This window comes from Corvus hawaiiensis, chromosome 1 (assembly GCF_020740725.1).
Source record: "Corvus hawaiiensis isolate bCorHaw1 chromosome 1, bCorHaw1.pri.cur, whole genome shotgun sequence".
Lineage (NCBI taxonomy): Eukaryota > Metazoa > Chordata > Aves > Passeriformes > Corvidae > Corvus > Corvus hawaiiensis.
Window position 1 is genome coordinate 3,118,673 of NC_063213.1, and position 12,776 is coordinate 3,131,448.

Consider the following 12,776-nt stretch of genomic DNA (forward strand, 5'->3'; position numbering starts at 1 on the left):
ATAGTACAAGTTGGATAATTGGAGTGGAGTGGAATGGAATGGAATGGAATGGAATGGAATGGAATGGAATGGAATGGAAGAGAAGACGGGAAGGGAAGGGAAGGGAAGGGAAGGGAAGGGAAGGGAAGGGAAGGGAAGGGAAGGGAAGGGAAGGGAAGGGAAGGGAAGGGAAGGGAAGGGAAGGGAAGGGAAGGGAAGGGAAGGGAAGGGAAGGGAAGGGAAGGGAAGGGAAGGGAAAGGAAGGGAAGGGAAGGGAAGGGAAGGGAAGGGAAGGGAAGGGAAGGGAAGGGAAGGGAAGGGAAGGGAAGGGAAGGGAAGGGAAGGGAAGGGAAGGGAAGGGAAGGGAAGGGAAGGGAAGGGAAGGGAAGGGAATAATATCATGATTAAGGCGAAGAGGCAGAAACAATGACTTCTAGTGCAAGAAGAGTTTATTCAGAAAGCTTTTTTTTTTTTAATCAGAGCAAAGCATCCTGATTCCTGAAGACCTTCTCAGTTTTATACTATTCAGACCAATAAACATCCTACCTAAAATAAACCCTCTACATACAAACCTTCTATTGTTCCTCTCTCTAAAACACCACAGCTACGAGATGTTGCCACTATGATTTCTAAGCATGTTTTCCATTTATTCTGTTCATTAATAACGTGATTTTGAAGCTGCTCACCGAATCACAGATACTGATGAAACACAGGGCACAATTCATAGAATCTTTACGGTTGGAAAAGACTTCCAAGGTCATCAAGTCCAACCTTCAGGTGATACCTCCATGATAAAACATATAATGAAGTGCCACATCTGCTTGTTTTTTGAACACTTGCAAAGAGAGTGATTCCACCCCTTCCTGGGCAGCCTCTTCCAACACTTGATCACTCTTACAAAGAAGAAATTCTTTCTAATATCTAATCTAAACCTCTTCTGGTGGAACTGGAAGCCACTTCCCCTTAAAGTGTCAAATCACTTTAATTTCCTTAAGTGAAAACCACAGGAGAAGGACAAAGAAGGAGAAGTTCTGTGTTATAATGAGTGTGCTGAGCTTTCTTCATCTCCTTTCTCTTTTCTTCCATGCAACAGGCAGGGATGAGGAACTCTGCCCTTCCACTTGCTCACAATTTACATCTTGGGATGTTATCACAGAAAAAGTGCTCAGTTTTATCATCAAACTTATAAAATCACGGAATGGTTTGGGTTGGAAGGGACCTTCAAGATCATCTCATTCCAACCCCCCTGCCACAGGCAAGGAACCTCCCACTAGACCAATATTAATATTGAAGATCAGTGATTAGGGGATTTTCTGCCAACATTTGCGTTTCGGTGTAGAGAAACAGCCCAGAAAGCTACAAAGATATTTAAAAATAATTTTCAACCTGTGGTCCGCCTGTGAAAATCCCAAACTATTCCTAAAGGCTGCAGAAGAAGTCAAGCAGATTGCAGGCTGGCTCAAATTCACTAATTACAATCAATTTGAAAGGACAGCAAATTGGAAGAAAACCCAAAAAAATGCTGAACAGAGACTTGTGAGCTCTTTCCCAAGTAGCTCAGCAGAGGAAACAAAAGTGTAGAAGAAAATTCAGATAAACAGGAAATGGCGGAAATTCAAAGAAAAAAATTCAATAAAACTTAAAGGATTGTTTTAGAGGCAAGCCACAAGGACTTCCAGGCCAAGTGAGACCCTCATGTGGGGCCCAAGAGCAAGGAAGGATATTTAACGTGCCAATTTAATGGGAAATGTGCCTATCATTCCAGGGAATTTAATGCCAGCTCTATATCCCTTATTAATTGTTCTCAGCCACAGAAAAGCTTCCTTCAGGCTTGGTTTCTCCACAGAAGCTGACAGTAAAGCACCATTTGATGAAAACAGCACGTTGCTCAGTCTTTTTTCTGTGTGCCCTGTGACCCTGTGGCTGGAACAATTCAGCTGCAGGAGTTTTCATCATCAACATTTTAAATCCTGCAGTTACCTTTTTTTGTTGGGTTTTTTTTCCCAGAAAAATAAGTGTTTTTCTCCAAGAAGACACAAAATAATGGAAAAAAACAAGTTAACAATGTGCTGCAATCTTATCAGGGGCCTGGGCTGAGAAAAATCCTTTAAGAGAGATGTCAAAGTCAAGAACAAGCCCCAGATTGGTTCCTCTAAATTCTACCTGTCTAAGGTCAGAGTCCTCTGTATCCTTAGGGATCTTCCTGAGATTCATGCAGGGTTTTGCTCTCATATCCAGTGTTCATTGTAGCAGATACTCTGCGGGGTGGAAAGGCAAAGAATAACTAAGCAAACACTGAAAAACCTGACTGCAGCAAAGGTCTGCCTGTAAAGGAGTACCTTTGTTCAGGAGGTAAAGGGGAAAATAGAACAATTAATTCATTATTGGGACTGCAACATGCTAATTATCTATGAACCTTATCCAAACCTTGAAGGAAACAAGCACAACCTCTGGCTAAGGCAGAATATAAATGTTTGAGGAGGGCTGCAAGTGGGAGATCCCTGAGTCAGAGATGTAAATGCAACTTGAGGGGGAAAAAAACACTCATGAAGAGCTGGAAATGGAGCAAGTTAATTAAAAAAAAATATTAAAATTTAAGAAAAAGAAAGAAAATAGCAGATCTTAATGCCCCTGGAGAGCAAAGACCATTTCCTTAGGTAAATGAACAAGCTAAGGGATCTAAATGTCAGAGCTGGATGTGGGGGCTGAGATTCAGCAATAAAGTGGTGGATGTTTGCTGAAGGCTGCTCGGTTTGAATCCACTGTGTTAAACTGAGTGTCCACGCTGCAGTGGTGGGATGGAAATCACTGCTGTCCCTCCCTCAGCCCCACTGGGAGACAGGCACCAACTACCAGGCCTAATAATTCCTTAATATCACAGAATTATAGAATGGCTTGAGTTGGAAAGGACTTTAAAGATCATTTTGTTCCACCCCATGCCGCGGGCAGGGTCACCTTCCACCATTCCAGGCTGCTCCAAGCCCCATCCAACCCAGCCTTGAACAATTCCAGGGATGAAATGATCATTCTGAAAATTCCCCAGGATTTCGTTTGGGGAAAAAAAGTTGTGGCTAATCCTGGGAAGTTCCTGCAGCTCTCAGCGAGAGCCTGCTCTTGGTGCAGGACAGATACAATGCCCTTAACAAAAGTGGGTGTTTTATCCAAAGGAGGTAGAAATGAGAAAAGGCGGGGAGAAAGCCTTATCTGGGTCACAAAGCAAAAGGCAGAGGAGCCCGAATTCTCTGACTGAGAGCAAAACAAAAGGGCAGAGCCATCGTCAGCAGCTCTAATGTTTCTTAACGAGTGGGGATGGCAGAGAAAAATCTGTAGTTGACTTATGTTGGTTTTAAAGCAACAGATGTTTAGGAGAACAACATTGTACTAAACAGAAACAGTGTAGGCTATTTATTGTCAGGGCAATAGCAATAAGAATCTCTCCTGTGGAGACAGAGAGAGCTGGCACTGCTCAGGCTGGAGAAGAGAAGGATCCAGGGAGAGCTCATTTTGGCCTTCCAGGACATAAAAATGGCTTACAAACAGCAGGAATGACTTTTTACATGGGCCGGTAATGACAGGACAAAGGGGAACGATTTTAAGCTGCCCAGTTTAACGTGTAGGGCACATCTGTGTTGTTTTAAAAACACAACTGATGTTGCTTTCTGTCTTTCAGTGAGATTTATTCTCCAGGACTGAAGAAATTCATACCTTGTTTCGTAATGGCAGCAAAGAGCTGCTTGGTGGCCGCTTCACGTGATGGACTCAAGGTCTGTCAACATCTGCCCTGTGTCTGGCTGGAGATAAAGAATTGTCAGCACCTGTGAAAGAAGCATCAAAGCACTGAGAAAGACAAACACACTACCTGGGGCGGAGGAGGACATCAGCCTCCTTCTCTGTCAGTAAGGGCTGACACATACATTAATTCTGCCTTTCCATTCTACTTCTCAAAATCAAAGTGTATTTAGGATTATTTTGGAAAAAAATTACAAACAATCCCTAATTATGAGCAACCTGGGATAGTGGAAGGTGTCCCTGCCCATGGGGTGGAACAAGATGAGCTTTAAGGTCCCTTCAACCCATAGAATTCTGTGATTCTATGATACACATTTAAAAAATGTTATATCTCCATAAAAATATCAACTTTCTGAAAACATGAGGGAGATGTGAAAGGAGATAAAAAACCCAACAAATTTTCAAAATTGCTTTCACTTAGGAAAAAGTGGCATTAAAATGATAATGGGTGAACAGAAACATCTCATAGCAAGTTCTACAAAATTAAAAGGAAAGAAAAAATCGAGACTTAAAGCCTGCTTTTAATCAGCTGTGCTGGTTTATGGATTCAGCTCATCAGCTTGAGCCCTGTCTCAGCACCATCCTGTGCCAGCCCCCCTCCCTCCCCACAGGACTGCAAACATCCCTGCTATCCCAGGGACCTGCTTGCAAGCAAAACCACTGCTTGTCACAGCATGGGATTCTTGTAATTAGGGCCTGAATTCTGCTCCCCCTGCCATCAGTGGTCACCCTGGATTAAAGCAAAAATCACTTTTTAATGCGAGGAAAGGCTCCTAACACAGGATATTTTCCTACTTCAGCAGTGAGCAGCTAAATGAAGGATATTCAAAGGTTCTGAAGGAAGGTTTAAAGGAGAGAGTTGGCTCACACAGCACTCAGGGCAGCAATGTGCCATCAGAGTTATAACAAACCAAGACGTATTCCCTGATGCAGAACTCTTTTGATGGACCCTTCTCTCCACAGACTGCAGCAGCCTTGTATTCTGAGCGTGTCCTGGGTAAGCTTATTAAATTGTTCCTTTAATTAGCCTGATAAAATGAACTCGCTGCTGGACTGGCTGCTCAGAGTTGAGGGTTTGCTGTTTCATGTTCAGACAGTTCCAAGAAAAATGCTGCTCATGAGGAAATAAAGTTCCCTGATGTTTAAGGCAGATCAAAGAACCTCCAAATATTAGCCAAGATTATTAGGTTAAAGGCTTTGGTGAAGGGTCCCAAGGAGACAACATCCTCATCTACACAAACAGAAAAAAACCCACAAAAAGGAGTCCCCTTCCCTTCCCTTCCCTTCCCTTCCCTTCCCTTCCCTTCCCTTCCCTTCCCTTCCCTTCCCTTCCCTTCCCTTCCCTTCCCTTCCCTTCCCTTCCCTTCCCTTCCCTTCCCTTCCCTTCCCTTCCCTTCCCTTTCCCCTTTTCCTACAGAAACTTTGTTTCTAGGACTCGTTACTTCCTTGTCCAAAGGACTTTACATCCCAGGAAGGTAAATTCCACTTGGATTGGGATTAATGACATCATCTGTCCCAAAAGGATAGCAAAAATAAAGGTTTTTTTGGGGAAATAAAATTAATTAATCAACAAGTGAATAAAGAAATATTTGCACACTGAATAATGATTTTCCCCTTTTCCCAAGGTCTCTTTTATTTATGCTGTGGCCAATCAGCACAAATTAAACATGGAATAGTTGTCCCCAAGCTCAGTTTAGGTGGAACATTGTGGCTTCTGATTTTTCAGACTTGAAGAATGGAGTGGGCTTTGCTTTTTCCTGCTCCCTTTCCTGATGCCATGAAGATTTTTTTGCCTTTTCTTTTATACCCCTGTTATACCTTTTTACAACTTCTGTATTCTTAGTGCTTTTTGCCTACATTCTTGGCCTTGTTTGTTCAGCTTGGAGACTCAACATTTTAGAAGCTTTGTAGGTGGAGGAAAGTGTGCCCCAGACCCCAAGGTCCTCTCCAGAACACATTCTGTAAACTGAGATAGAACCGTCCAGGGGAAGGTTCCTTGGGGAGGGGGGCTCATTCAAGCCTCTAATTGGGGAATTTTTGATAGATCTGCTAATTAGTAACACCTATAATGTTATACCACATCTTTTGGGGGTGGGTGCATTGTGGGGTGAATTTCAGTGCATTCGACCTGGACTTGTGCACCTAAGGATCCTTAAAATAAATCCCAAGGTAAAATCCCTTTTTCCCTTCTAACCGTGTTTGACTCTTGATTTTAAGACCAGGAAAAGGCATCATTCCAGGCTTTGCTTCATTAAAGCTGGAAGCAATCCTGCTGCTGGACAAGGTCAGGTTTTCATGTTGCCATCAGCCACAATGCAGACCATGGACATGTTGCTCACAAATCTGCCCTTTTCAAAGCCAGACCTCCTGGATCTCATTAAGTCAGGCACCTGTTGCAGATGAACTCAGTGGGAAAAAAAATGGCCTGAGCACTACAAAAAGAGGATTCCTACACATTAATCCAAAAATTAAATTGAAATCATGCAAAATAAAGATCAAAAGAAAAACCAGGTTTCCCCCAAGAGCTGTCATATTTGTCTGGCTTTCTGAGTGTGATAGACAGAACAGTACAGTCAGTTAATTCTCTTAACTAATTAGTGACTGAATAGGCAGTAAACATGGCAGAGTTTATCTTCAAGGGAAGGCAAATATGAATAAATGTGTGTATAAAATTGGATAAAGGCACACAGATATTTTATACAGCTTACATTCTAGATAATGATTTACACAAGGTGCATGGCTTGCTAGGGGCATTAAATCTGATCACATGCTTTTGTCATCTGATCAGGAGAAAGAGCATCTGCCTCATTTGCTTTGGAAATGGGAAATCTGCTTTTAAAATTGCTGTAGAATCCCCATTTTGGATGTTTTTGTCACCATGCAGGATGCCTTTAGTACAGTACGTGGCAGCTTTGGTCATCTTATGGTTCCCTTGTTGAAGCTGCTCCATCTCCCATCAAGTTCCCTTAACTACATGACAGGAAATCTAGAAATGATGAGCAGCCACGATCAGCTAAACATATTTTGTTTTGAAATGGGACAGTTCTGGATGGTTTCAGTATTTGGCTGGGAGAGCATCTGGAATTTCAGGAGACCGTGTGCCCAGGTGAGGGAGCTGAGGGCGAGCGTTAGGCCACATGAGTTGGGCCTGTAATTTGCTGAAAAGTGAGGAAAAGAGAGAATGGAATATCAGAGGCGTTGGATTGGCATCTCAGGGCTGTCCCCACAGCCACACTGGTGGTGGTGGGAAGCAATGAGGAGGGATCCATCTGGCTCCTGTGCTTCTGCAACGATGCAGCTTCTCAACCTCCAGCTTCAGCAATCCTGTCTTTGCTGTCCCATCCTGCATTCCTAACCTCGGGAAAGCATCCCAAAGCCAAGCTTAGCACAGGGTGCTGGGTCTGGCTGATACGGATTTCATCTTCCTTCACAGTAACTCCTACAGGGCTGTGTTTTGCATCTGTGCTGGAAACAGGGCTGGTAGCACAGGGATGTTTTTGTGGTGGCTAAGTTGTGCTTGTACAGCATCAAGGCCTTTCCTGCTTCTCTCTGACCCGGTGAGGAGGCTGGGGGTGCACAAGGGGTTGGGAGGGGACACAGCTGGGACAGCTGATCCAAATGAACTCCAGGGATATCCACACCTTATAACATGCTCAGCATATAGACCTGGGGAGAAGGAGGAAGGGAATTTGGAGTGCTTGTTTTCAAGTCACTGTTACACCAGATGGATCCCTGCTTTCCTGGGAGTGGCTGAACACCTGCCTGCCCATGGGGAGCAGTGAATGAATTCCTTGTTTTGCTTTGCTTGTGTGTTTTGCTTTTCCTGTTTTTAAACCATCCTTTTTTATACCCATAAATTTTCTCTCTTGTACTCTCCTGATTCTTCTTCCCCATCTCTGGGGAGGGAGGGAGTGAGCACCTGCCTGGTCCTTATTTGCCTGCTTGGTTAAACCATGATACAGAAACATTCCCAAACTCTTTGCTGTACGCCTTTGACTGTCCTATCTCTACCTACTTCCAAAAATTCGCATTGCTCAAAGCCCAGTTAAAAAAAAAAGTTCCCCCTTGAGACAATAATAAATCAGAGGGGCTGAATCAAACCCGCTGCCTGTCCCACGCCTCCAAATCCTGGACTAAACCTTGTCTTGGATGGGCTGGTGGGAGAGGAGAAGAGCTTGGGGTCCCTCTGCGGGCAGGAGGAGAGGGATGGAGCACGGAGCCTTCAGCAGGTCCGCAGCTCCATCTAGTGCCACACAGGCGGGGAGAGAGGGGAGAGCTGGAAATACTGCAAGGCAAATCTTCGGGATGCGAAGCCCGTGTTAGCAAGGGTAGAAAAGGGTTTGGTCTTTGGGGAAGGATTGTTTGTCAGCACATTGCAGCTACATGTGGGTTTTTTTTCCAGAATTTTCAAAGGGACAATTGGTATCTCCAAGAACTAGAGATACTCATAGGAATCATGAAATGGTTTAGGTTGGAATGAACCTTAAAGATCATGTAGTTCATCCCTCCCTGTCACGGGCAGGGACACCTTCCACTATCCCAGGCTGCTCCAAGCCCCGTCCAACCTGGCCTTGGACATTTCCAGGGATCCAGAGGCAGCCACAGCTTCTCTGGGCACCCTGTGCCAGGGCCTGCCCACCTTCATTGTAAAAAACTTCATCCTTACACATCATCTAAATCAACTTTCTTTCTCTTTAAAGCCATTCCCCCTTGTCCTGTCACTACAGGCCCTGCTGAAAACTTTGTTCCCATCTTTCTAATAGGTCCTCTTTAGGCCTGGAAGGGGCTCTGAGCTCTCCCTGGAGCCTTCTCCTCTCCAGGCTGAGCACCCCCAGCTCTCCCAGCCTGGCTCAGAGCAGAAGGGCTCCAGTTCTCCTTGTGACTTCTTCTGGACCTGCTCCAGTGGGTCCAAGTCCTGATAACTGATGTCTCCAAGGGCTGGAGATACCCTGTTGCTCAGAGGAGCTCTGTCCTTTGGTGGAAATAACATGAGAAGTCAATGGGAGCAAGGCTGAGTACTTGAGTTCCCCTCCCCAGGGCAGAAGAGTTTTATGGATGTTCCACAAAATTGTATTTCAAGGAAAAAGTAAAAAAAACATTGAGCACCAAATAAATTACTGTTTACAGAAAAAGTTTTATTTACTGACATATACGACAGTGCTGTGTGATCTTTTTCTGTGCCAGCAGGACATAAAAATCACCTTTTACTCAGTGTTCAGATCTTTTAGATCCTGAATAACATGATTAGTGAAAACAGTGAAGAATTTTTTTTTCTTTTTTTTAATGAAAATGGGTCAGAAAATTTGAACAATCGTGATTTCTGTGGTTTCTAAATGTTGGTCTCATGCACTGCTCACGCACAATAAAAAGTGATGAAATGTTCATGCTCCACTCTATAATACCTTATTTCCATTCTTTTGTCCAGACTGTCATTTTCTCAAGAGTGACTGAAGTGAGATATTGGATTTCAAAGATTTTTTTGGGAAAACCACTGGGACCACACAGATATATAGAAATCACACATTTCATCCTCCATGAAACCACTGAAGTGTTCACAGAAGGATTTCATTTTCAGATGCTTCATACCACTATTTGTAGCACTGTATTTTGCTCATGGATTTTGTCTTCCTGGAGCAGCAGCTGGAGACCAGGCAGAATATCCCCAAAAATCTCAAATGAGGCCAGATGTCCATCCTTAGGCACTTGAATTATTCTTTAAGTAGCTGCCTGGGGAAAAGAAGAAAAGATTATTTTATCAGATTCACTGTAGGAATATTTCCTTTTTTGTTTTGACTTGGAAGGTTTCAGTAAAACATTTAAACTTTTTGTGTGAAAAAAAACCCTCATAAAAATCACACACATAAAATCATGGTATTTTGGGGAGGAAAAAAAAAGTTGCAACTATTTGGAAAATTTCTGAGCTAATTTTAAAGCACAGGTTAGGGTTGTTTTGGAAGTGGGGTGAGAATGAAAAGACAATTTATGGGCTAATTACAGACTGCCTTCATCTGGTGGCATTCTGCTTCCAGGATTCGGGATTCCATGAGGAAATTACCAATTTCCATTGCCTTCAAGTCTAGGTTTGGATATTTCATGGAAATCACATTAATGCTTTGAGGGACAGTTCTGAGCAATGCAGAGATCACAGAGTGTCTCCCCAGCTATCACCTTGATGGTCTGGTTGTATATGTTGGATTCAAAGTGTGACTGAACATTTTTTGTGGATGTTCTACCCTTTCTCAGAAGCCCAGACAACAATAAAACCTGATTATAATTTTTGTTATTAGGTTAATTGGTTCTGCTCAAAAAAACCCCAACCCAAAATAAAAAAAAAAAGCCTGAACAAGAAGAAAAACTGCAACCAACAAAACCCAAACATTATTTAGAATTCTTTTATTCCTGACTTCATTTTGTCTGTTCTTTTTTCCTTTGTCATGGGATTCTCATTAAAATTTATGCACCAGCAGCCCTTTAAAAGAGTTGGCTTTGTACAAACATTTACCAAGTTTATAAATGTGCATTACACAGACATTTCTTGTTGTACCCACATTTCTGTATGGGTTCCATAATGAAGGTGAAGATTTAAATGAAGATTTAAAATCTGTCCATCTGATTTCTCTTAGCACCTGCACTCAAATAAACACTCGATTTTCTTGCCCCTTTCTTAGCTCAAAACATCTTTCCAAGGGCTTGCCTTGCCTCTGTTTTCACATAAATGTAGCATTTGTGTTCTAACACTTTTCAATATTTGGCCCTTCCTTTCTTGTTTTAACTTTGCAGAGAGAGAAGGAGATAAACTTAGGTGACAAAAATATCACAGAGGGTTTGGGGATGGTTGTTCTTTTACAGTGTGGATATTTACCATGTTATCTTCGGCATTTTGGGATTTTCCATGAACTTTACTTAAAAAATAGAGATTTCATAAAACCTAAGCACACTATTCCTACCTGTTTGAGGTTTGGGGTTTTTTGGTTCAGTGGTGTGTTGGAAGGGAAGAAACCAGGCCAGCCTGAATATCTTTTCCATTTATAAGAAATAACATCAAGATGGAAAATCAATTGTTCCTGCTCCTCCACTTCAAAAATCTGAGGTCTGTAGTGCCTGGATTTCCACACTCTTTTCCTCTTTATTCCCAACCAACAACACTGTCTCACTTCTAGAATGAAGAACCTCAGACCATGAAGTATTTTCACATTCAGTCAGCACACAAAAAGACAATCTCACTCTTGCTGCCTCGTGTTCCATGAAATGTCTTTTTAATTATGGTGATTCTACCTCAGTAACTTTTCCTCTATAATAAGCGCTCCCCTCTCAGGAGGAGAAACAATAATAACAACAAGCCCTGCATTAGGAGGAAACATTTAAGCCCTCCATGCCAAGCTCGCTGCCATCTATTAATTAGCAGAGGCCACGGGAGCTGTTTTTGTCCCTCTTGGAAGAGAATTATATTTGCAGCTGATAGTTTATACCTCTTGTAATAGGAGCTGCAGAAATAACCCACTAATCACCTCGTTTCAACCTGAATTGAGGAGCTGAAGCTTCCAGGAAGAGCTCTGAGGATGTGTGCTCAGGCCAAGGATGTAATCATGGGTCTTTTCAGGATTCATCTCCCTGCCCCAAAAGCAATTCCAGGAATAAACCACCAATGTGGAAAACTCCACGTTGCTTTCTTCATTCATCCTTGCCCACCTTCTACCTCTGTGTAATTTGATTTGCTGGTAATATTTCCAGCCAGAATTAGATTCAGCAGCAAGTGTAAAAAGGAGCACTGTTTTGTTGTTATTCCCTTAATCATATCTCGGAGAAAAATTCAGGGTCTCTTAATGGCAAACATTACAATAAAACATTATCGCTCCAAGAGCTTTTATTTAAATAGCAGAATCAACCTTCCAGTCCTGAAATGTTTTAAAGGAGGAAAGACATTGGTTTGTTGGTTGATGGTTGTGGGCTTTTTATTTGTTTCCTTCTTTTTAAAGCTTTAGAACATGAAAACCGCTCTGACAGTGGCTATAGCAAAAAGGTAAAAAAAAAGGTAAAAGGGCACAACAGTCATGCAGTGATTCTTCCAAGAATGCCTGGCTGATTTCCAGCAAATCTGCAGCTCTGCAGCTCCTGAAAAGTATTCTGGGACAAATCTGGGAGTGCTTTCATGACCTTTTCCATTAGTCAGTCCCTTTCAGCACAATGGTTTAAGTTCAACTGGTCACATTTGGGTGCCTGTTGGCCCATTTGGCCCTAGAAACTGAGACTGACTGCTGCTAAAAGGAGGTATTTGTTAAGGATGGGGTCTGATTTCAGGTTTTTTCATCTGTTTGCATCATCATCATCCTCAATTTCTAATATTTCTGTTGGCCTGTGTATAAATCATGACTCTCCTCACAGATTTGAGGATTTTTTCACCACCACCATTGTAGGGATTTTGTGAAGGAAGTGTTTTCTGACTTATTTTTCACAACTATTTTTCCTGGGAGAGAAGAAAATTCAGGCAAATAACCACTTTCATGATCTCACTACACACAAAACCCCCACAAATATTGAAATAATGACTGTAATTTTTGCACCAGGAAAACAAAAACAGAAGCAAAGTTGCTGTCATCAGAGCGTGTAAAGGTACCACGTGCCTGAAGCTTCAAGTCACAGTTATTTTGTCAGTATGCAAGAATTACTCACCAATTTTTCAAATAATTCATCTGGGAGAATTAAAATCTCTTTCTGAAAAATTAAGTACCAGGAAAAGGAGATCAGTGAATGTTTAAAAATGATGAACTGCTCAGTACAGAAAACTCTGTTAAAAATATAAATGGAATTATCCCTTTTCAAGAGGAAATTTACGGGTTTATGCTTTCTGGCCTGACTACCATAACTCCAGAATTTTTCTTACAGTTTTTGAAATAGTGGTAGAGAAAGAAGAACAAGGAAAACAAAACTGTCTTTAAAATAAAAGGAATTTTTGACAAATAAAGGGTTTTAACCCAATAGGATCTTCGAATAGGCTAAGGCTCTAAATC